We start from the raw sequence: 25,723 nt of genomic DNA on the forward strand, positions 1-25,723 counted from the left end.
TTTAACAGTGGAGATTCGGACATGCTTGAGCAAAACTTGTGCCCAGACTGCCGCAGACACTTTGGGGACACTCAGTTGAGCCTACCAGTCACAAGAAACTCATGAAGGAGAGCTGTCATCGGGGCATCATTTTGTCAGGGCTCAAGATGACTAATGCACTGGAACAAAGACCCACAGTTAAAACAAGAGCCAGCACTGCATTTGGAGTTGAGATTCTCTTACAGTTTAGGTCTTTCCATTGTTCAGCCAGGCCTCATGGGTCACCACTGGTAAGTTTTTTCACATGCAAGTTCATTCTTTACACTCATTTAAGGAAGAGCATTAAATTCCTTCAGAGTGCTTTTGCCTACAGTTTAAAAGAATATTCCACTGGAAACAATAAAAAGCTTCCCTCCTCCCTCTTTGTTAAAGAGCCTGAAGAGCATCAGACAGAAGAAGCTACACAGATGGCATGTGTTATTAGAGAATAAAGGAGATGCAATTAACTTAACAGGCACATCCTTAGTTTATTAGGAGACCTACACAAGGCAAGGAATTCAGTACAAGTCTCCCACAGCTCTAGGAGAATTTGAGTGACACTGTGATTAACATACATACACAGCCTGTGCTTCTAAAAGAAGGACATCTAGCCTGGTATAGTTTAGGCAATGAATGAGAATTGAACAGAGCACTCATTGCTGCAGTCACTTTTTGGGTTTACTGAACAATTCTGGGCAGACAGAGAAAAGCAAGACTATGTTAAGCAAATCCTTACTGGAAGGAAAGAAAAAAGCTAAAATATTTCTTGAAGGCATAGTCAATTCAGCACATGTTCAGAAGTCATATCTGAGATGCATGGAAAATAGAGACAGCTTTATTTTTTTTTCCATGCAGCAGGATTTTTTATTCATAAAAAAAGGTGAAAAATCATTACCTTCAGCAAGTTAAAGTCAACCCTTCCAGAAAAAAATTACAAAAAGGAGAACACACCTGTTTAACACAATACTATGAGATTAGAAGTACCTACCCAAAATAGTAAAGAAAGAGGACACCCATGTTTGCCACATATTTGCTTTTGAGATCAAACCAGCCACCGTTACCTGCTACATTCTACTAATTTTAGCCATCTGCTATTTCCAAATAGATCCCTGCAAAATACCCACAAAAGTTAACTACTTCCCTGCACAAGACCTCCCAGCCTGTGTCTGCAGGTGCCACAGACATTTCAACACCTCCCAAACACACACAACTGAACAAATAAGTATTGCAAGACACATTCCCCATCTTCTCTTGCATTATTTGAGCCTAAGTTTAACTACCCATAAAGACCTTTTCTTCAACACTGAGTCTGCTGATGTGCACTCAACGAGCTATCATTGCTACATGTTCCTCTCCAAAACAGAGCTGGCTCTACCCAAACTTGCCCTCCTTCCACCTACTCATGTATGCAATAGCTCTGGTGAACACTAGCCGAGATAAACCAGAAGAGGTACAGATCCACAGTGTGTGACAAGGGGGGAGAGCTCCAGGTATAGGCTTCCACAGAGATATGGGAGGACCTCCCCCAGCAGCTCTGCAAGCCCCTTCTTGTTCATACTTAGATATCTGCCAAGCTTCCTGCTCAAGCCCAACAGCCGTACCCGCACACATCCACTCCCTCATGCAACACGCTTGTCTATAAGCATTGCTGAGTGTTTACCTATTTGCTCCACTTTTCAAAGATAGCGTGCTGAATAAAGTCTTCACCCAGTCAAAGACCATTACTCACACAGCAGCGTTTGTTAGAAACCAAAACAACATATGCATACAGAGTCCTTCCATTCAGCCAGCCTCACCCCTCCCACACCTCATTTTTCCTGTTCAGCCTAGCACAGCATTTGCCTGAAGTTACGCATAAGCCTGATATTGTTTATAATTTACCTCTTTTTGAGGCCGCTTGATATGCGCTAGATTAAAAGCAGCCCTATCACACACATGAAAAATAGCCTTATTTCCCCTCACTCTTGATGTGTTGTCTTTCCTCTCCAAGAAGGACCCACTCCCTGCTGGGTAACTTGCTCCATTTTTTACAGCCTGCAGAGAACCCTGTTACAGGACTTGGCTCCATGTTGCAGCACCCCACCGTCTGCTCTGCAGGTTGCAGAACAGTGTGAGTATATAATTAATTATGCCTAATGTTTAGCGTATCACCTTTCATCTATTCATCACCCAAAGAGTCAGAGTGAACCTACTTGAAAGATGTCTGTTACATTTCACTAAAACTTGGATACAAGTTTTGGCTCCTCATACTACATAGCTAAACAAAATCTTCTGGCTACTACTATGACAAGTTGATAAAAGAAAGGGATTATTTGGTTATGAATTAATGATTCACAAATACATTGACAGGGAAGTGTCATTTAGCTTACAAGAGGGGAAAAAACTAACAGCACAAAACCCAAAACCCCTATCTCTGTCATACAATAGACATTCTATCACTGAATTAATCTGCACTGAGTCCTACCTTCACTTTTTGAAAAGCAGTTTGATGCATACTTTGCTTATCATATCCTATGAAGCTTGACCACTGTGAAACTAGAACAAGTCTCAGTCTGCCAAGTTCAGCAGACAGCATGTAACGAGCCAGCTCGTTTGTCAGACTCCAGCTCAGAGCTCATCCTGTACCTTCCTGTACCTTGGGTACAGCTTACAGTCTCCTACAAAGTTGCACTTGGCTGAGGCTCAGCACTACCTCCATGAACATTGGTGTAAGTACTCTTACTGGAGTAAGTTTTTCCAGGGGAAAACCCAGGGATGCCTTGAGTCACTGCATCAGCACTACGCAGAGAGGCTGGCAGTAAACTAACAAGAAAATGCTTGCATTAAGTAAACTATGAAGAGCACCTGGAGACAAATAGATTTTGGATACAGAATCTCTTCTAAAACACAATGCCTGAAACCTTTGTCATGTCTACCTTCCAGGTTTACCTAGAGGTGCGTTACAGGCACCAACACCTGAGAGAGAGGATTAACCTCCAGTACTGCAATCCAAAGCAAGTAAGGCTTCAGAACAGGTACTACAGCCTACCAATTAGGACAGCTTCTGTAGAAACAACTGTTTTAATGAAGGAAGATAATAACTAGATCTCCTGTATTCAGCAGGGTAGAAAGCATACATGCACATGGGGAGTTTTGCCAATTACACTTTTGACAACAATAAAAAGCTCCCAAACCAACCCTTTAAAGGAATTCCATAGGAAAATCTACCACCTCATTTTCATCAGAACTAATTATAAGTTAGCTGTAGTTCACCACCATCTGAGGCACAGCAGTCATGCCTATGCCAATAAGCAAAACTTAGCAAACAGATTACACACATCTCCAAAAATCAGTAGCTACTAAGAGTATTTAGACTCATGTGTTCAAGTACCTAAACTCCAGCCATATAACAAATGTTATCAACACCTTTTTAAAAACAAACAAACAAACAAAAAAAAAACCTCCCCCAGCAGGATCTTGTGAAGCACTTACCTTCAACCAAACCTTGTCCAAAGAGCTCCTTTTCTCCTAGAGACTCATAGGAAAATACAATCATTCCTACACAACCGAAAACCTCACTTCTTACTTCAGGTTTTATCTTCTCTGATGCACTGGCTTATTAAGCCAGGCTCTCAGCTTCCCCTGGAGCAGGTGAGAGCAATAAGGCAATCTGGGAGACCAAGCCACGCAGACAATGTAATGTATACATTGATAATGTAACATTGATAAAACGTGTGTCTTTTTACAGAAATAAGTGCAAAGTGCATTGGAAGGTGACCTTAAGAGAGCACAGAGACAGTCAGTGTTGATACTTTTAAGTGCTTAAGATGTACAAGTTAGATATAAACATGCTTTTCCCAATACGTATAGGATTAACTGAAGGATAGGATTGGACTACACGGAGAGAAGTTCCCAGATCAGCTAATCTTTCAAAAACTGCCACAAGACAGTTTACGTTTTCTTTCCCTGCAGGAAAGATGTTCTTTGGACAAAGCTGGCAGCTAAATCAGAGCAATGTGATAATCCTGGCTGACCAGCTGGGATGTAGAGGCTTAGTAAGGACAGCTGGATGACAGATCATGTTAGGTGATCTGATGATACTTTTGTCCTGAAGGCCCAGGCATGAGAGAGAGGAGACAAGCAGTAGGTGGACTGTGATACACCTGTGTAACTCCTTATTCTCTAGGCTTACTTCCAAGAGGTAACTACTCTTAGTTATCTGCATGCTTTCTTTGTAGGTGCCATGAACATGTTTTGTAAAAGAAATACTTTGCGTGTCCTTCTGAGTTCGCTACAGACAACGCAAGCATTTCCACAGACTTTCCTGGGCCTTAGTCCTAAATAAACTGTGAGGATTTCTGAACTGCCTTTTCCTTTACCTCTGCTGGGAACCCAAACCCTTTTGAAAATAATTCAGTTTTTCTAGGAGTCTGCAACCTCTGTCGGCTCATGCCCCATCTGCTGCCAGCGGGATCTCAGAGCAAGGCTCAAGTTCTTCACCTGTGAGAGTGGCAGTGGGTCTTTACCATAGTATCCACCAAGACATTTTATTTCTTATGAGTTTATCTATATGGTAAAGAATAGCTCAAGCATTTTCATATCAGACTGAACTTGGTTTTGGTCAGGACTGATCTCCACGTATCACACACAGAAGGTATCACCATAGCAATAAAACCCCAAAGCCCCCCAAAATATCATTACCAACCTTTTCTCCGCTAGGCTCAACCCACCCAACTCTTTTTCATTTAACTTCCCCTTTAAGCTTTCCCTGTGCTAACAGAGCAGCTTTCCTCTATCTCTTTCTCTCAGCTTCAAGTGCCTTTTTGTTGTGACTATCTAGTAAAGTAGCTAAATGTTTCATCTTTGTCTTTTAGCCAGAATTAATTGTTTTATGTTCCACACAGAGTATTTTCTTTGAATAATTAAAACACACATACAGGAAGCTATACAGTAATTTTACCGCTGTTTTCTGCTAAATAGCGTTTTGTGTTCTGGATATTATCTGGAAAATTTGCAGTTCACTTAAGAACTACAAAACAGAATTGCAAATTAATATAAACTAGTTAATATTGTAGCAAAACTAACACCAGTGCCATCAGTTATAAGGCCAGTCATGACACACTACACATTACTCAAGGGATTTGGCTTTTTGTCTGTTATTACTGCTGCAGAATTACAATACGATGCATTGTTTTGATGACATAATAGAAATGCACCAGGTTGCCTACATGTTGCCTGAGTTGATGTAGATAATCTAACATTCTATGGATAAATTCAAATCCTGTGTGCATTGTTATTCTAGGTGCAGCGGGTCAAACCACAAATAACAAACAGTGCACCTGAGCTGGCATTGGAAATACAGCTGAAGACTCAAATCTTTCAGGCTGAATCTGCTTCTAAGAAAGATTTACCATAGACCACAAGCTACCATATCTCACACGTTGGTTATTATGATCACTTTGCCCCACGTGAGCAAAGGAACGTCTTTTTCCTATGGGATGTAGATAGGCCCCACACCCATCACCTTTAAACCTGTAAGTGGCACGGCTTCCAGCAGGCGCTTTAGGTATGCCAGTGCGAGCAAAACAAACCTCTGGGCTCCAATAGCAGCTTGTGCTGCCTTGTCTTGGGAAGGCACTAGTTCCCACAAGTGTATTATTCATCCTCTGCATGGTCTTGATCACTCTAGGTCTGCATGGAGTCACCTCTGCCCTTGTCTTCACAGACCAGCTTTCTAGAGCCAGCCTTCCCCCAGAGCTGCTTGTTCAGATCTCTGTCAGTCTTCTATGCCTTAAAACTCACCTCTGGATAAGGGAGATTGAAGAATTTGTGTAACAAAACAGTCAAAAGCACCTGGTTTTTGTCTGGAAGGTCCACGCAGCTTTCAAACTCCCAGCTTGGCCCCCAGAATGTCAGCAAAAGCAACTCTTAAGCTAAGACCAGTGTGAGCCAGAGACCCAGATACCAAAAGATGTACGGCTGTGCAAACCCAGGCTGCATGCACAGGTACAGAGCTAATAAATTATGAAACTACTAAACAGATGTATGTTAAATTAATTGCACCTGGTGTTTCAGGCCTAACTCATGAAAGTCCTTTTTTTAGGGTTTTTTTGTGTAATCTTTCAGTGGCAATTGCCACTGCTGTTATTAAAACAACACTAGGATTGATTTGATGCTTTAAATATCATGGACAAACCTTCAGCCACCATTCTTGTCCACACTATTTTCTAAATGGTATCTAAAACAATTTCCTTTCTATTTTCCCAGTAAAGTGTGAAATTGTTTTCAAAATTAATTAGCACACTGTGCGGCAAGTAGGAATTAGTACAGCAATTGACATCACAAAAACCCTGGTAGTCCACAAGAGAATGGATTTTGAAACAAATTGCCTAAATCTTCATAAGGTCTTGAGCCCAAAGAGGCAGAGAAAATTACCACAGAGATTTAGTGTGAGCTCCTATCGAAGTATTGTCGTATGCAGGAATCTACTATAATTAAATTAAAAGTAAAGATGATCTTTCTTTGCTATGAAATGGTAATAAATAGCCTGTGGTGACAAAGTTACGCAGTCTAACTCTCCTTTTCTTGGAAAACAAGAGAAAGCTCAGAGATGCTTCCAACAGCTGCAGGCAGACAACAAGCAAATTTGTGTTTCCCCAGCCTGCTAATTCAGGGGCCATCAGCTGGATTTGGATCCAAGTGATGCTCTCCAGCATCTCAGGAAAGCCATGAAGCAATTGTCTGGTGCTGGGCAAGCAGACATGTTATCAGATGTGTTTCAGCATTAATCACACCACGGAAGAAAAAGCTACATTTTTGATGTGCAGTGATTCACTAACAATTAAATGAAGTTTTAGTGTGGGGAAAAAAAAGCCTGAACAAACCACAAATATGTTTCCCTTCTTCTCATTCTTCTTGAAGTTACTTAATTTTGTCCCAGCTTCTGGAAACATCACCTTTTTTTTTTTTTTTTTTTTAAGTGTCACTTTTTAATTAACTTGCTGCTTTTCTGAAGTTCCTGAGTAAAAAGTTTGATTGATTATTTCCTTCTTTTCCCTTGAGATATTTTTAAAACTTCCTATTCCTTCCAGCAGGTGTCTTCAATAAGGAGGCATATGCTTGGCCTTCTAGCCACTGTAATTGAGGAGAGCTGCATTGACACAAATTAGCTCCCCAGAGCCCAGCTGAAAATTCAAATACTACCAAACATTTGGTAAAATCCCACCCAGAAGTGGCTTCGTCAAAGCACCCACAATTCATGGAAGTATTCCATACCAGCCTCTCAAAGGGAGCATATGTATGACCTGGTCTGGGCAGCTGCTTGCTGCAGAGTGCCAGGACCCCCTCCAAGGGCTGCGAGAGGTGGCCAGAAGCTCCCCTCCACCCCACCCTGTGCAGCTACAGCTGTGCTTCACGGACCCCAGCTTCAGGGGTCTTCTCCATCACCCGAGTCTCTGCTGCAAGCTGGTTAGGACTGTTCAGCAACTGATTTATTTCCCCAGAGCTCGGAAACTTTCAGAGTATCTCTTTCTACTCCCTGCTTAAGGTTCATTCCACATCTGAGCCACTGTTTCCCATCCCAAGTGATCTTACTGTCTGTCCGTAACAAATCCATAGTGAGCTCCAGCTGCTGCTTTTGGCCTTTCCTCCCACAGCACGTAGAGGCATCTGCACCACACTGGTTTAGCCCCCAAAGAAAAAAACAGACAGAAGCAGGCAATCATCCAAGAAAGCACTGAAGGTACAGTTTAGTGGACTTCTACATCTAGGGTATGGCAGCAGTGGCTGTTTCAGAAAGACAGGAATGGAGACAAAGCTGTGAGATATTCCTGAGGGGTTGATGCAGGAGACAGGATACCTACAGGGCAGGTCCAGATCCATCCAGGAGGCAAGGTCACAGTCAGGCACATCCACAGGCAGGGGCTGATAGCCCCTGGCTGAGCTAAAGTGGGTCTCTGGGACCACAGGCAGGGGTGGGGGAAGCTGGGCAGGGGACATGAAGGGCCATTAGTGCCCTCAGGTCCCTGACAGTGTGACCCATCCCTTCATTTGAAAGATTACATTTACAAATGTTAATGCCAATATGAAAGCTAACAACAAATTACCTTCAATTTTATAATCTCGGCAGCTTTCTGAGATCCCCTTCAACTACACAAACACTTGGTGGGATTAAATTTTTTTCACTTTTTTTTTTTTCATATATATTGATAGGCAATTATCTTCAGTACCAGATTAGATGATCCAGATAACAGCTCACAAATGTAGGGGATCTTCCTCACTCATCATTAGTGCTCAGTTAGTTCACCAGCTGACTAAATTATTGCTTGTAAGTACTTTTGGGTTGATTAGCTCTTGCAGGGTATTTTGAGCTGTTTGAATGTACATTAATTTCTGGATCTTAAATTGCAATGCATCAGAAAACTGGGCTCACAGAAATGCTTTAGTCCATCAGATTTTATACTCTTTGCATCATTTACATGGCTACTTCTGACCCCTAGCTGGAGTGGAACGCATATTCCAAAGTATCTGTGTCCCATTATACAGGTAAATAAGGCACAGTTAGATCACTGACACGCTGAAGTTTTCTCTCAGAACTGGAAGGTCAATCCAAACTATACCAATTTTCTTTTCCCCTGTACAACATCAGTTATTTTTTAAACAAAACCTTATTTCTTTAAAACTTACAAAGCTGATAGAAATTCCATTTGATTGGTGTGAGACAATCCATGCTTGAGAACGCAGTCTTCAGCAAATTAACATGCAAAACGTCAAATCTGTATTTTCCAGATGTAGACTTTGCAAACAGGGTGACATACATTTTGGTTTCTGGCCACTGTCAGGCACATACAAAGATTTCCTCAGAGCTGGTAGACCTGTGTGGGTCAGGGGTTAGAAACCACAGTAGATGGTTACCATTCGCTGCCTCTGACTGTCCAGGCATCCTCTGTCTCTCTCGTGCCTCTGAGTTCCTTGACTTCATTTACCATTGCCCATCACATGGGAATCAAAATATTTTACAACATATTGCAAGGACATGACAATCTTATAGAACATTTTTCAAATCTAGCATAAAGGATACAGAAGAAATAGCAAATATTATTATTAAATTCCAGTTCTTTTATTCTTCTGCAGAATGCAAAGTTATCAGCTATTGGGCTGATTTTGCACAGTTCATCACAGTGTACTTGCTTCTTTCAAATGGTTCATCAGTGTTTTGATGGAGAAAAATCATATCTAACATTGTGGGATTGACACTGTAAGACTCCCCAAGAGAGCTGCACCAAGGAATATCCTCTCCGATATGATGAGACAGATTTAAATGGATCAAACAACGCACTGTTTTCAGAAGTCCTATTTAGAACCCATCATTGGTAGTACGATCCACCCTAGGGCTGTTGCATTTTTCTGCTCCTGGATTTTCTGGAAGTAGCAAACTTAGATTTTCTACAAGTAGCAAAAAGAAACAATTATTTTTTAAAAACCTCAAATGACAGAAGATCGATATGAAATCTGCAGGAATATAATCTTTCACAGTTGTAAGACAAGTTTTTTTTGAGAATGAGTTCAAAGTACACCTCTCAGACCAGCTATTAAAACAAATACATTTCAGCTTGGAAATGAAAGGTTTTGCCAAGTTTTCCCAATTTTTATTCTGTTGTTTCTATCATGCTACAATGAATGGTTCTGAACATTCATTTTTTTGTTGCAACAGCCCTCAGCAGCGGAAACGGGCAAGACACAATGTTCAGTCACATCTCCAAAGCAGGCATCACAATGAACATGCAGTACTGCCACTTCATGTGGAACAAGCTGGAGGGTTTAATATTAAGCAATACTGTGGGCATTTAAATAGATTTGAAAAAAGCTACAAAAATTACTTTCAAAAAAGAAAACTGCCGATTGGTACCCAAATATTCCCAGTCTGAGTTCTCATTCCAAAGTTTACATGAAATGTGGCCTTAATAATTGCCCCGCTGCCTCCTATGGCAGAAATGCCCACTAATTCCCCCAGCTGGGACTAGATCTTGCAGACCACAGTTACCACCATGAAAACCATTTTTTTACTATGTGTAGACACTATCTGCAGCGCAGACAAGGTGGTCTTGGGATGAAGGAGGTTTCTTAGCACTGTCAAAGGTAAAAATAGAAGGTCTGGTCCTCAAACGGTCACATAGCAGACAGTCAAAGGGGCGTGTGCAACCCAGGGCAGCTGATGGGTGAGAGAAGTGCCACTGATAGGTAATTGCCTAAATAATTAATCAAAGACTGAAGTTGAAGACTTGCAAGTGCCATTGAAGATTTGTAAGTGTTGTGGCTTCTCAGCTATGGAAGCGAAGCATCCCGTATTCGCAGGAAGGAGCACGCCTGCCTTCTTGCTGGCTGCTGGTGTTCTCAGCTCCCGAGAGGCCCCTGTCAGTGCTCGCCCTTGGGAGCTTATGATGAACTTCAGCCGTTTAAATATTAGTCAAGCTGGATGTTCAAAGCCACATAAGGGACTCACAGGCCAAAATTCCATTAATTTTAGAAAGAACTGAATACTCAAAAACCTTAGGGACCATCAAGCATTCTACCCTCATTTCCATGCTTATGATTTCCTTTCAAGGAAATCTTTTAGTAAGAAATGCCATGGGGGAAAGCACTGATTTGCAGCTATTGCCAGAGAGAAATGCTTACTACGAGCAATGAGCACGTGTGTTTTCTTTGTGGTTCCTTGTTAGTCTTGCGTCCTGTTTGTAGCAGTGATTTTTGTATCACTTGTGGGCTCTCCATTGCAGGCGACAGCTGCAAGGTGGAGCAAAAAAGGACAATCTGTGCAATGTTTGCTAGCAGAAGCTGAGTGATAAAAGTTTTAAATCACTTGCCTATGACAAGCAGAAGGACTCTGTGGCTAGGATTTACTGGCTCTCCGACACAGTAGTTTATCATTTTTGGCCACTCTCTCTCTCTGCTTGCTCCTACCAGGTAAAGTGCTACTAGAAATGAAGCAAATGACAACATGAGCTCACACACATATTTTATTACTGGTGGGGACCCAAGGCACTGCCACAACCTTCAGATGTTTATCTGGATAATTCAAGGAGTATAAGCGTTCAAACCTTAGATTTTACTTCAGGTTATTCTAAAGATGGGGATTAGCCAGGTCAACACCATTTGCTGCTGAGCTGCCAGGTCAGTCATAAGAGATTTTACAGGAATTTACTAAGACCATGGTACTTTTGTCAGTCCCATTGCAGATGCTGAGGGATGACTCCTACATAACACAGGTCTTTCTGAAGTGCTGTAAAGCCTGGCACACTAAAGAGACTCCCTGGGGGGGCTCCTGCATTACAGCCCTGCACAGATAAATGTGAAATCCAAGGCTCTGCCCAGTGCAGCGCCATGCCTCCCTTCCAACCCTGTGGTCCCTCTCCAGGGTGATCCAACCCCTGCACCCAGGGATAGAGCAGCTCACTGATGCCAGCAATCACAAGAGCCTCACTGGAAGACAGAGCTTCCACATGATACTATGAGGTGTTTTTTTTAATATTCTACAGAAGAGTGAACTTGAGACATGGTTTGAAGCATTCGTTAACCTTAACAGATTGGTATTGTGAAGTCCCGGTGGCAGTAACCTTACCGCCTGCCCTCTTTCTTACCTAGGTGACAAGAAATCTGCTCCCACGTCTTTCCTCTCAAGGTCCTTTCATTTGGTGATCTCAGATGGTTCACTACATGAGCAATACTGAAAGAAAAAATATAGCTCCCATTTCTTCATTGAACATTTAAACAAGGAGTTAGTATAGAACAAATAGTAACAACAAGGGTCTGTTTTCCTGCTCACACAATCTTTTTCACAGGAAAAAGTGTTTGAGCTAGATCCAACGCCCTGGATGGTTTGCAGAGTTCTCTGGATGGACAATCACAGTCCCTGAACGTGGCAGCTCAGCGGACAGGCTGGGAAGGTAATCCAAGTGCCTAACTCCTGAGCAAGTGGGGAGAGCAAAACCTGTTGGGAATTTAGGACAGCATTAGGATCAGTAGGAGGGATGTACTCACAGCGTGCTGTCTGACGGCGCTGTGGCTGGGCACAGGGCAGAGGTCTGACCCAGCCACTGATGCTCACGGTCTGCTGTCGGGAAGGAGTCCAGGGGGCTTGTGCAGCCAGTTAGTGATGGAACACTCCTCGAGTTTCTGAGGGGAGGCTAAAGGGGAGGAAAATGATGAGAGTACAACATATTTCTGAATTCAAACTTTGATTTTTGAAAGAAATCCTGATTTCTTCCTAAACCTGGCAGCAGGTAATAGTGCTTCTTTATGAAAGCAAAAGTGTAACATCACACAGGTTTATGGGGTCACAGCACGGCCTGCTGCAGGGGGGTGGGGAGGGACTGTTTGCTCCTGCACACACAAAGCCATCATATGCAGGGCACATCCACACTGCCTAAATCTCATCATTGAGCGAGAGCTGATTCCTATTATGCTCCATTTGACTGACAGTCTCACTTCCTATAGCTGCTTAAATCCCTCTCTATTGCAGAAGTAAAGGATAGCACTGGCATTTGATTAAAAATATTCCTGCAGCAATCTGGGACAGTGCGTGTTCCTGTGCCCCCCCAACTCAGAGGCAGCCTGTGAGAAGATTTAACTATCCAAACCAATAAACTTCACTCTCAGAAATGATAAACCATAAACTTCACATCTATATAGACCACCAAAAAGTCTATTCCAAGCTAAATATCTCTTTCACATACACTGACAGGCACCCCAGCATCTAATGGAAAGGATCAACTCCAAAACTGGAATCGCAGGTGAAAGAGAAGAGGGGTAGATACAGTAGTGAAATGGGTAATATACCAAGTGGCACATGGAAGGGAAAATAGAGCTCTCCTGCATACGTCCTTATGATGGAAGGAGATAATCTAGTTAATGTGAATTGGGAACACGTTGCAGGCTGGTTGGAGGAAATTTATGTCAGTTTGCCTGGGCAGGAGCAATTCACGCAAACACTCATGAGCCTTTGAAACTCCCCCAGTGCTGAGGGATACAGAAGATCGCACAATAAAAGCTATCCTGTGTTTCAGCCTGTGTTCTCAGCCATGAACTTGGAGATCTGGGAATAAACTTCCCCTTTGGGTGAGTTATTTAACTGGGGGGTTTCCTGGACTTGTGTCTTAGCACGTGCTCCTGGCAGCTGTCAGAGGCAGGATGACACAGATCTGGTTTTCTTCTAGCTGGACAAATCCTGCATTTCTATACTTAACAGAAACTAGAGTCACATTAAAAGTTGTGTTTATTAATTCTACAATACCACAGATAATTCACTTTGTTTCTGAGCAAAAGAAAATCCTGGGTTCTTGCCCTTCTGGAAACCTGATTCCCTCAACCACTTTGGAGAGGTACTCTGCAGATTTAAAACCCTTCCTGGGGAGATTTTGTAGGTACAGTAACGCTGTTTAAAGATCCCTGCCAGCTAGCTCATGTCATTCAAAATCCTTCTGGAAGTATTTTAAACAAGCAGATTGGAGAGGTTGAAGCAAGGCGGCAAATGTGAGAGTTGTACAAGAATACAAGCATGCAATATCCTTGCTGGGGGTCCTAAGAGTGTGTTGATTATCTGAGCCAAGAATCAATTTTGGAAGCAGCAGAAACAACAACCTTTCTTTTTAATTTTTGGTAAGCAGAAATAAAGCCATAAAGAAACTCTGATAACAAAATTGTAATATGCTCTATAAGAAATTCACCAATAAAATTGTATTAAAAACATATTTAGTAAAGTTTTGTGGTGGAGATTCAATGAACTGAATCCAAGAGCTGGAGCAGAGCCTAACATATTTTTATGAATTCATAAAATGTTTTACAGGATGTCATGAGCAAGACCCTAGAAACCAAATTGCAAGCCTGAAGCAAACTTTTTTACAGTTCATATATAAAAACAAAACCAGAGGTTTTAATGACAGTGCTGACACACTGTTGACCATGGGGAGAGCTGGTAACATTAAAAACAAAAAGGGGAAAGAAATGAAAGAATTTACTGGGTACTGTGAACACATACATGTTTTCTGCTGTTCTATCTGGAAGCAAAACCATTAATTGAAACAAAGAGAAATGGTGAAATCACTGCTGAACTCCTCCTGCACGTCACTGGAAACTAATAGCGCTCTTCAAAAACTCCTTTGGACAAGGACAATGTTATAACCTGACTGACCCACTCCCGGCACTGTGTATTACCGTGAGTACCATTTGTTTCTTTGCAATGTATTGCCATAACCCCTTTTTTTCCTGAGTGGAAAGGCAAGAGATTGGTGTTTATTTGTTGCTAAGTATGTAGTATTGCTTTACGCACAAAAAAAGCAACAGAACACCTTCCTAAGATATATGGATCCTACAGAGGATGAAGGCAATCTACTTAATTATTAATTTCATTTTCACTTACTTTGTCAACTATTGTTAGTTCTCCTGTAGAAATATTGTGTGTAGGAAAACAACTGCTGTAAAAGGAAATGCATTAAAATAGTGTCAATCCTCTTATTTCACAGAGCCAATCACTGATTAGGTTATCATGCCAAGAACATGGAGAATTCATTGAACTGGGGCCATTTAAATAAAAATAAATTCACTTTCACCTCCTCCCTCCGTCATCAATCCTCACACAGTGTGCCTTGCATGAGCGAATAACAGATTCATTGCAGCCATGCTGTAATTGATTGCTATAACTTTGCATATTTTACCAATGTATATTAAGAGGTTGTACTGAGACTCTCAGGATTAACAGATCTATGCTTTGAATTACTTTTCATTTCCGTTCAAAGTCCATGCAATTCTTTACAAGGGCTCTTCAAAAGCAGTTCTGCAGGAAACAAAGCCAGAAAATTCACAGGAGATTAAACCTCAGCAGGGGTGAATTCATATGTGGTGAAGAAAGGAATTAAAATAAGAACACCAGTTCCACTTTTACATTTGCAAGAAAGCAGAACAAACATGACCTTACAATGATCATGATTCTTACAGCGATTCAAACCTTGGTGTCTGTTCATGGCTGTTAACTTGTGTAAGTATGGCCTAGAGAACTAAAAAATATAGATTCCACAGGTCTGCCCCAGTTCCCAACAGGGTTTAGGTTGGGAGGGACCTCTGGCAGTCAGGTGGTCCAACACCTCCCCAACCTGCCTCACCGGAGGGTCCGTGTTGCTCAGCACTTTTTCCTGCCCGGTGTTGGACACCTCCGACAGAGATTCACCTGCCTCGCTGAGCCCTCGCTGCAGGCTTTCGCTGCCCTCACTGTGGAGCTTTTCCCAGTATCTGATAGGAATTTCCCTTGTTGCAGCTTGTGCCTGGTCCCTGTTGAGAAGAGGAAAAAGCAAGCCTTTGTTTTGAGGTTTGGGGGATAGTGGTAGTGGAATTTAGCACATTATTCCAGATGTGGCCTCTTACACGTTCAGTAGAGGGGAAGAAGCACAAGGGCTCCAGCTAACACAGCTTACAGTGCAGCTGGGCTTTATGGTCTGGGCAACAGTGCATGACCAGTTTGATGCCCACCAGATCATGCAGGTCCTTTTCCCTAACTAATTTCTATGTAAAAGGTCAGTTAGTGGTACTGAGATGTAAATAACATCTCTAGCACATCTTCTGTACTCACTGAAATTTTAAAACATTTGAAAATCGCTTTGGCATATCTGGTACACCACAGAAAACATCCCTGAATTTTCCAACACCAACAAATTTTTACATTGTACTTTAATTTTGTCCTGGTCTGTTGTTGTCTTATTAGAAACCATTGAACCAGAGTGGCTTTAGAAGACCCATCTGGAGCAGTCCAGCTGAAGATGGACTATTAATGGACAATTAAGCTCAAGATAGACATTTAATCCAGGGCCTGTCTTAGGTATTTGAAAGAGAAAATGAAAATAATTTCAGTAGGAGATGAGAAAATTGAGTAAATGACTGATGCCCCTCTGCATTGTTTACATGCCAGTCTCTACTTTGAGTTAAACTTTTTAATGAACTGGAGTCCAAACCCAAATTCTTCAGCTAGGTGTAGTTATGTAATTTATCTAACACCTGATATGTAATTGGCAGGCATTTTGCTCTTAGCTCATCTCTTTGGGTGAGCTTCTGTCATCCTAATGAGTGGGAATAATCTTGAAATTCCTTCCCAAACAAGCAACATCCCCTGCATACTGATACTACATTGACAGCCCCTTAAATCACTCTGTTCTGCTCTCTAACGAGGTTTCCACATCATACCTGGCTTCAGCTGTCCTTCTCCCAGCTCTGCAAAGTTCCCTTAACAGCCGTGCTCTCCTGGCCCCTCCATCCTCCTGGTCCAGCCCTCCCTTCCAGCAGCTCCCAGTATCAGCATCGGTCAGCCAACAACAACATCTTAGGACTGGGAGAGAGGGTGAGGCTTTTATGAGCATTTTCCCTTAGGTTGCTTCTTTTTGAAAACTTAATCTTAAATAAAGTTAACGCAGGGAGACAAGATTTTCTCACAAAGCAAAAGAAGATACAGAAGGAGGGTATGGGAAGAGAGGTCCTCATATAGCCCTTCATGATCCAGTGTTACTTTTTCTGCAAGAGAGGAAAGCTGTAGTCCAGTTCCTGAAATTTTTCTCTTACACAGAAGTTTCAAGTGGGTGTTATGCTTGTATTCATGGAGCTGGTGTCATTTAACGCCGTCTCAAATTGTTAAGCAGCTTCTGGATCCTCTCTTCTGATCGATGAGGCAATTCTATCTTTACGTAATTCAGAGAAGCCGCATGAGACTTAATTATATTTGTAAAGCATTCAGGATGCTCAGTTGAAAAGGGTGATGATATAAAAGCTCCACAAAACCACAATTTTTCAAATTCTCTGATGTTGCAGGTCAAGTTAAAGACTCATTTCTCCCCTTCATTTTCCTACAGCAATTCTGTCCCCTGTGGGCTGTGAGGAAACAGTCAATGCCCAGAAGCCAGTAACACAAGGAATATAAAAAGAAAGGGTAACCTATTTATACTTGTAAAGAATGGCATCCCATGAAGAGCAAAACCAATGAAACAGTATTTCTTGTGAATTTGTATCCCATTTCCTCTAACCACCACCTTGATGTACATCTTCCCGCAGCCCTTACCTTACATTAGCAGTAGCGAAACCACCGAGGGAGTGGTCAGCCATGCGACTGCTGCATCCTGAAACAGCGAAGGAGCTGGGCTGCATAGTGGTGGCATCATAGCTCGTTACTACATCTGCTGTCTCTCTGACTTGTGCAAGCTGCTTGAAATTGTCTGGAAAAGACGACAGACAGACATCCCAGCTGTCTGAAGAACCATATTTCTTAAAACTGCCAAGCACAACCCCAAGCAGAGCAGAGCAGACAGGACCAAGGCTCTGGAGGCCTCTTGGTGGTATCTAGTTTCTACCTCGCTCTTGCAAACAGCTGTCGGTGCCACCAAAGAAATTAAAAACTGCTTAATGGAGGCTGAGGCAGAGTGGAAATCGTCCCAACTGCCGCAGGGCAGTGCCAGAGAGATGCAGGAGGGATCACAGTGACAACAGCAAAGGCACCAGACTAGAAGGGATGTGTTATAGCTGGCAAACAAAAGCACCAGTTAGAGGAACATCACAGCCCACAGGGAAACATGTGTGTTTACTTTTTTAGGTCTCATCTACCACGCAGAGGAAAATTATAGAGAGTGTTTGTATGTGTTTGCATCTCCATTCAACCATGGTGGAAAAGGGAAATCATCCAGAGTGCAGATTTGTCTAATGTGGAATGATCTGATGGCATATGGCGCAATTCAGCGAGCAACTCGAGGCCACCTCGTCCCGCAGCAGCCCAGTCGTGCGGCACTGCCGCCCACCCCAGCCCACAGGCAGGGCTCCCCAGGGACGCGGCCGCCTCTCCCCAGCAGCCCCCTCCTGCTGCTTGAGCCAGACGCTGCTCCCACCCGGCCTGGGGAGCTGAGGGGTAGCCAAGCAGCTGCTCCTAAGACAGAAGGTTGGAAGTTCTTTAATTTCTCAACATGAATGCCTATGACTGCTTTCCAGAGACACTCAAATGATTGTGTCCCTGCCCTGTATCGAGTTGAAGGATTGCCAGGATGGAGCTCCTGAGCCATGGTGCCTTGGCACCACACTCCAGTTGAAGCACTGGCACTCGTGGGCCCATCTTGCTCTCCCTTTCCTCCTCTGGTGCCAGCTCTGGCATATTCTGGTCCATCGCTGGGCTGTTTCAGCAATGGGAGCTGGCAGAGAAATCTCCACTGGTTTTTTTTCACACATTGTCCAGTCCATCCTCTTGCCCTCTTGTGTATGCTTCCCCAGAACACTCCTTTCCTGCTGTGCCTACAGAAGCAGGCTGCCTGTCAGCTGAGACCGCTGCCCACCCCACCACCAGTATCGCCCCGCTGTCAGTAACTGGTGTAACCAGCCAGCCCTCCCTGCTGCTGGCGGCTCTGCCACGGTTTGGCATCTCCTGCCAGGCTGCAACGTGCCGCAGCCCATCGTCACCACAGCATGCATGAGGTCTGTGTCCCTCTTTTCACTGCTGGGACACATTCAGCCCCCACAAAAGCAACTCGGGAGCTGTAAAAGGCTTTTCATCCTGAATATCCAAACTGCCCATTGTGCTCAACACCCCGTTGGGCTACAAAGCACGCGCCTCCAGCAGGAGCAGCAGGGAGATGGTGCACGGACCAAGCAGGCAGATGCTTGGAGGCAGGAGAACAGTTGTTTGTCCATGCTGGTGGTACCGGTAGCATCACTGCGCTGCTGCCAGCTGGCAGGTGAGCAGCGGGAGCTGCCACCCTGCATGCTCCAAAAGCTGCTGGATCTGAGAATAATGGAATGAGAGGGAAAGGAATGTAGGAAAGCAAAAGGGAAATGTTTGCTGCAACAAGATAAGGCTGAAGTGAATCATTTGGGGATGGATTAGCTGATACAAGGGCAGTTGTGAGTTTTACAACTGCCCTCCAGTGGCTGTGTTTGTACCCATGAATCTCCTCCAGGCTTGATTAGCTAATATTTCAGACGTGGAAGAAATCCTTTGAGTTGTATTTGTGCTAGAGTGACCACTTCTCTCACAAGAAGTTTAAGACAGAGGAATTAATTCCTTGTCATTTTGACTAAAGGAACCAAATTCTGATGTCAGCAGTTTAGTGGCAGAATAATAAAAATAGCATTGCTACTGAAACCGTGCAGCAGGCCAGGCTGCAGAGGACAGGCACGAGGAGTTAAATGCAGCCTCTTCCAGCTCAGAGCGTGCCTCTGGTCTTATGATTTCTGGGTTGGCAGCCAGAACCGTTCTCCTTCTCACTTTTAAACCATCTCTAAGGAAAATGCTCTTTTCTCAGATTCAGGCCCATGCATGATCTCTGCCCTGTACATCATCCGTGTTGGTGTTGCTTTGTTCCCCACACCTTGCTTTTTGGTCTACCTGGAAATTGCTTGAGTGGCCACAGAAACTTAAAGCCTTAAGGGTAAAAGGCCCTTAAAAATACTAAAAAAGGCATTCCTGTCCTCCTTTCAGCCTTTCTGCATCATTTATTCCCATCAGCAACCTGGCTTCCTCCACCATGCTGACAGTGGCCAGTGATGCTTTGCAAGGAGCTGAACTTTGATCCACCTGAAAAATAATCCAGAAGAAAATGGGGATGGAGGCAGGGGGGAAGCTGCAGATTTTCATTCAGCTGTGCTCGCAGTAAAGCCTCAAACCAGCTGCCTAGGAACAGGGGGTACAGGCATCGGGGAGGAACTGAGCAGGGGCAGGAAAGAAGAAAGGGCAGGATTTGTCATCATCAAGAATGTCGTCGAGAAATGCGCATGAACCACACACATCACCTGGGCTCCAGAAAGCTATCTGGACACCGGGAGGGAGGCACTCAGCAGGGCACCAGCCATCTCCCCATCCAAAGCCCACACCTACGTGCTGTGCAGCAGTGAACTGTGCCATCTCCCCTGCCCTGAAGGATTTCTTAAACTCAGGGGCTCCTCAGTTTTTATTTAGGGCAGGTTCAAACCTACTTTGCACTGGCAGGTGCATCGGGAGGTTTTTGAGTTAAAAACACTGTGTGCTGATGAATTAGGCTGTCCTCTCTTGTTCCTAGGACACTTGAGTTCAAGAAGGTTATCTTCACAAGGAGAAACCTTGCAGAATATTTTAAAATTAAATTAATGCTTGTAATGCTTTACAGAATATTTAGATGTAGTGATGCTATGAGGGCACCTTGTACCCACATTCAGTCAAGGTCTTGGACTTGCCCTCCAGCATCAGAGGAAGGTTTACACCTAAAGGGGGATAGGCTGAGCCAGCAGTCCTGCCAGGCTCTCCGAAACACCCCAACGACACAGCCTCTCCTCTCTACCTACCTTGCAGAAGATCCAGTTCTCTGCCTTCCAGTGCTGTAGAGGGACATCAGTTTGCATGGGGCGGAAGGGTGCAGGGATCTGATATGGGTCTGCAACCCAGAAGTCTGGTCTTGCAACTGGGACACTTCCAAATTTAAGGCACTCAGCTCTGGACTTGGAGTGATGGCTTCCTTGCCTTAAAATCCCTGTCTGGACCAGGGTTGCAGGAAGAAGACTAGGTGAAGAGCTTCTGCCCTAATGTAAATTTTCTCTTGAAGCAGCATAAACATCGCTCCATGCCCACAGACATTAAAGATGGTCTTTCAAGGAGGTGGTGTTTATGTCAGGTGCCAAATACAGCCTGACAGCTGCAACTATAAAAATCAATCACAGCAGCAGATAAAATCAGCTCCAAACGAAGTGCTTTCCATGTTAAGCAAATATTGCATCTGGCTGCCAAGCAAATGATTTGTTTCTAAGGGAGAGCCTGGGGGCTGAGGCATGGGAATGGTGGTGTCCAGGCCCTCGGCAGGAATCGCAGCTGTAGATGAAACTCCACCACCATCTGCTGGACACACTGAGGATGGAGCTGGGATCATCGGGATGTCTGTTAGCAAAATGACAACATCCCTCTAAAGAAAAAAGTTATAAATGCTGTGGCCAAAGTCCTTAACCCCCTGTTTTCCAGCCAATGGGAATTTTGGGAATTTTTCTACCCATGGACCCAAGTGGCAACTATACCTCTCCTTTGGGAAGTCTGGTTTTATTTCATCTTTTTTGTAGCCCTGACAGGTCTGAGATCTGCAATTCTTACCTCACAAAGTACAGCCTGAATGCAAAAGCAGGCAAATGGTGAGGAAAGAGTGTTTTCTTAGGCAATTTAAACAAAAAACCCTTAGGTGGTTTACACAGTAGGGAGCAGTCAGGCTCGAGGTTAAACACCCCCCCCCTCCCCGTATGAGAATGAGTTGGGAGAAAGAAATCATTGTACGGGAGCCCATGCAGGCGGTAGAATCGCTATAGTCACACAGCCATAACAGGGAGAACTGCATTTCTTGTATTAAAGAAGAAAATCACCCTGAGCTCGTTGGACCGGGAGTCTCATTGTGCCTCCCCTCATGTATTCCTAGCTGCCGTGATGCTGCTGGGTGGCCAGTGCCTGCCCAGCCTGGCAGCTCCCTGTGCACATGTACCAGTCCCTGCTGGGCAGGTGCCTTTGTCTGCTCGGGGGCAGGGATGGAGCAGACGTGCCAGCACTGAGATGCACCCCGGGATTGCCAGCACAGCAGGGCATAGCACCATGCACATTAATACCTGCAGAGCCATGGAGGCTTTGGTCCAGAGCCTGCTCCCAGGACCTGGGTACCACAGGGCATCACGCCGTTACCTCCTGGGCACCAAAGGATGTTTTAACATACATAGAGCGTAGAGGAAATCTTCCACATTTGGAGACCACTTCAGAGCCAGGAGCTGAGGTCTTTAACTCCACATATCACAGTGCTGTCCCTCCAACCCTCCTCCAGGGCACAGCCCTCCCGTATCTCCCTACCCTCTCAGCTCCTCACCTCTTCACACGACCCACAACAACAATCCACAAGGAAATGACGAGGCTGTCTCCAGGAGATCCTGCATACCCAAAATTTTCTGCACCGGACTCAACTTCCATCTTATGCCTAGTCTACAGCAAGGCACAACACACCAGGCTGTTGCAACAGCAACATCTCAAGCCTGCTGCATCATTTAGATCTGTCTTTAATAAATGAAGAAGTGAGGCTTTAATAGCACATAGGGAAGCCTTCGACTGCCTTGCTCAGACTAATCTTTTAATGGTTGAAAAAGACAGACAAGCTGCCCTGATTTCTTATATAGCATCTTGCTCTGAATTATTAATAACCAATTTGTACTTAATTTACTTACTTCAGAAAATTAACTACATGTGTCACTGGTTCCAACATTTTTCATTTTTACTGTCTTCTGCATTGGCAAACAGATAACTTCATATAAACCAATTAAAAGACAAAAGCACACACACACAACCTCCTGCCCTGGTTTGCTCTCTTGAAGCTCTGGACTATATCCAGAAATACCAGCTTCTAATATTTCTACATTTTTTTGCTTCAGACTTCCTTAAACTACAACTTGGGTTAATGATTACAGCTGGTAAAGGGATAGAATTCTAAACTAAACTAAAATTTTTTCCCAGACTTTTGGACAAAAAGAACCATTTTGGGATACAAGGGACAGAATCTACAGTTTTGAGAAGAATGGAGCAGTTCTAAAACCTATCAGCAGAATTAATTCACAAAAATGTAAACACAAGACACGTCTAAACCTCATCTCCTACAGACAGGGACCACTCACCTTATTACATGCAATGATTTCTTCTGGGAATTTAAAAAACATTTTTCAAGGAATGTGCCCTGTGGTATGGCTTCCAATTTCATTGCATAAAACATATTATTCTGCGGCATACCGTTAAAGCTCATCTCATTGAGTCAGGCTGATAATTTTAAAAAATAATAAATAGCGTTTATTCAGGAAAACAAATAGTACTGGATTAATCAAGCTAGTCTCCAAACAGAAGATGAAATGAATTACACTTCAATGACAGCTGATTGAAACATCACGAACATTTCAAATCCAATTGTTTTGTTGAAAGTTATTATGGAAAACTTTCAAGGAAAAGTTTGTTGTACCTTCACTTTCAAAACTCCAAACTGAACTACTTGAACGCAAACTCTTTCTCCAGATTTAATCTTCCACAAACACCTTGCCAAAATAAGGAAGCACAGAGACAAATAAACCTGCTTTTTAACGCATTGATTTTTAAGGAAACGGGATTTTTTGATAGGAAAAAATATTTAAAAAAAAATTAATTTCAATTACCATGTCTGGATTTTAAAGGAGCTTATTTTTATACTCTGTGGCCTCTGTTTGAATGAGAAAGCTGAGTCACCCAGCCAAAGAGTTGCTTTTAAGAAGAACTACGAGAAGCACTGGGGAACAGGAACAGTCAATAGGATGACGAGTGTCTAAACCTGCAGCACACAGGAAAGAGAAACTGGGGAAACTGGAGGCTATAAATGACCAGCCAGCCAGCAAGACAAAGGGAGATATTTGTAGGCAAAGGTGCTGAATTATGATAATTAAGTTTAATGAAGGGGAAATAGCAACACTGAAAAAAGGGCTGCTGCAGCTTTGTGACAGGTAGTAGCTTAATTGGCCTTCTCCATCCTGCAGAGACAAGAGGAAGGCTGATTCAAAAAGATGTCTAGCACCACTGCTAAAATTAGGCTTCTGCTAAATTTAGAGAACACATATATTAACATAGCCGTAAGGTGAGCCTGTAACTTTCCACAGATATGCAAAATGATTAACCGAGCAACAAAGCCAATCCATCAGCCCTTGCTTAGCCTCATCTGAAGGATGACAACAAGTCAAAGATGAGACACTGGTTTTCTGGACACACTCCAGCTCACTGTTAACAAGCCATCTTGGGTACCAGCTACACAGCAGCCATCTCACAGTACAGAGCTCACTTACAGAGGTTGCTTAATTAATTTTGGGGCATCCTGGAAAGTCTTCCAAAGAAAAGGCATTATGTTAAAATAGTGCTACTGTCAATTCTGCAACATTTATAAACGTTGTTGTTTCCTTTGGGTAGATACAATCACTGGAGCCTGACCTCCTGAGATAACCCAACAGTCAAAGCAGTGCTAAACCCGAACCTCAGGAAGCATCACTTGGCTTTCAGCATTTCCAAAGCAGGGCCAGAGTTAAACTGTAATCTGTGAACAGATTACAGGGTTAATTTGTGATTTGTTGCTGTGATCTGCCAGGAACAGTCTGAAAGGTGAAAATACCACGGGGAGGATTCCTCACACATTTTCCAGTCACCAGAGATTTTACAATTGGCAAAGGCAAAAGACATCTCTGCCTGAAAATGCTCACACAAGGCAAGATGCAGTGCAGAGGCATGATCATGTCACCTGGCTGCTTCTCTTTCCTGATCACTGCTGGCACTCCCTGTGCTTTTTGACCAGCAAAGACACCAAGCAAACATTTTTACAGAACCTTAATAAAGCCCTCGTATATTTTATTCCTGAATGATGATAGGAACAACAAGCAAAGCCTATATTAGAGCTGCTCCTGATCTCGGGACTCGGGGATCAAGAGCAAGCCAGGCCACCAGTCAAAACAGGCTGACCAAGCTGCTTCTTCACAAATCCATTTGTATTTTGCCAAGGAAAGCTGCCCAGACCTGAAAGGCAGAGCTTCACCTCCCATCTGTTCTGCTCACCACCACGCAGCATGACACAGCCAACTGGGACAAGGACCCAGTACCCAGAACAAGGAAAACATCAGCCCCCCTAGCAATCTCAGTGGTTCTCATTGCTTACAGTAAAACAACTTTACAGTACCTAACCTAGTTCTTTTCACTGTAACTGAAGACTAAATTTGCTACTTTTACCCAACATGGGTACTCCCCAATCCAGGGAGCAATCCAGATTCTTCTCTGCTGCTCCACAAGGGGTGAAAAAAAAAATTACATTTTTTTTTCCTCCTCAAACAGAACATGGTAACCCAGCTGAGACCTTATCAATTTGAAAGGACTAGGAAGTTTTGCCCTGTGGTTGTCATTCACGTGCAGATGTAAGGTACGTTTGCATGATGCCTGCCCTTTTCATGACAGCATGCCACTTGGCTCATGGTTTGTTTGTGATCTGCCAGTAAATCAGTCTTCTCCAAAGAATTGCTACACAGACTCTCCTGTGTCTGCACATTTAGTTCTCTCAGTTGTAATACCTTGTACTTCCCTGGTTGAATTGCATTCTTCTTCTTGCCTTCAGATATTTCCAAAATGTACCATTGCCATTGGGATCATGATAACCTCTGGTACACCTGGCTCTCCTGGATCTTGCTATGTAAAGAACAAACTGTCTCTTTCATTCCCCAGGTCAGTAATGAAAATGCCGAACAGATGAGAACAGATGCTAGTGGGCTCGTGTCCACTACTAATAGTAATTCTTCTATTCCATAATTCTTCCATTTCGACTGTGCATTGTGCTTTAAGAAGAAGAAAAAAACCAAACTACTTAGTACCTGTACACATGCAGCTTTCCTCAAACTGCCACCACTTGCTAATGAAAACACAAGACAACATCAGAAATGACACGTAAATTAGGAGCAAAAGAATAGGCTCATAGGTGTCACTGAACCCATGCTTGGCCTTAGACACTTTCTGACCCGCATGTCTAGGTTTCCTCATCTGTCAGAGAGTGCTGCTCTATAAAATGTTTGAGACCAAGAGATCGTAAACACTATCAGTTTAAGAACCAATATTGAATACTATTACTATTACATATGCTGGAGAACAGCCTTTTAATGCAAGTTACTTGTAAATTATGCCATACATCTTTTA

The 25,723-nt window shown here is 43.4% G+C and overlaps 1 long non-coding RNA gene across 1 annotated transcript; it reads right to left on the reverse strand.

Moving 5' to 3' along the window:
• Positions 1–3,439: 3,439 nt before the first annotated feature.
• On the reverse strand, positions 3,440–24,841 carry LOC308070032. The gene is made up of 2 exons (XR_013930599.1): positions 21,867–24,841; positions 3,440–12,179 (listed from the first exon to the last, which is right to left on the reverse strand). It is a non-coding gene; the product is annotated as an uncharacterized lncRNA (long non-coding RNA).
• Positions 24,842–25,723: the final 882 nt, after the last annotated feature.

This window comes from Falco punctatus, assembly GCF_963210335.1.
Source record: "Falco punctatus genome assembly, chromosome: 9".
NCBI lineage: Eukaryota > Metazoa > Chordata > Aves > Falconiformes > Falconidae > Falco > Falco punctatus.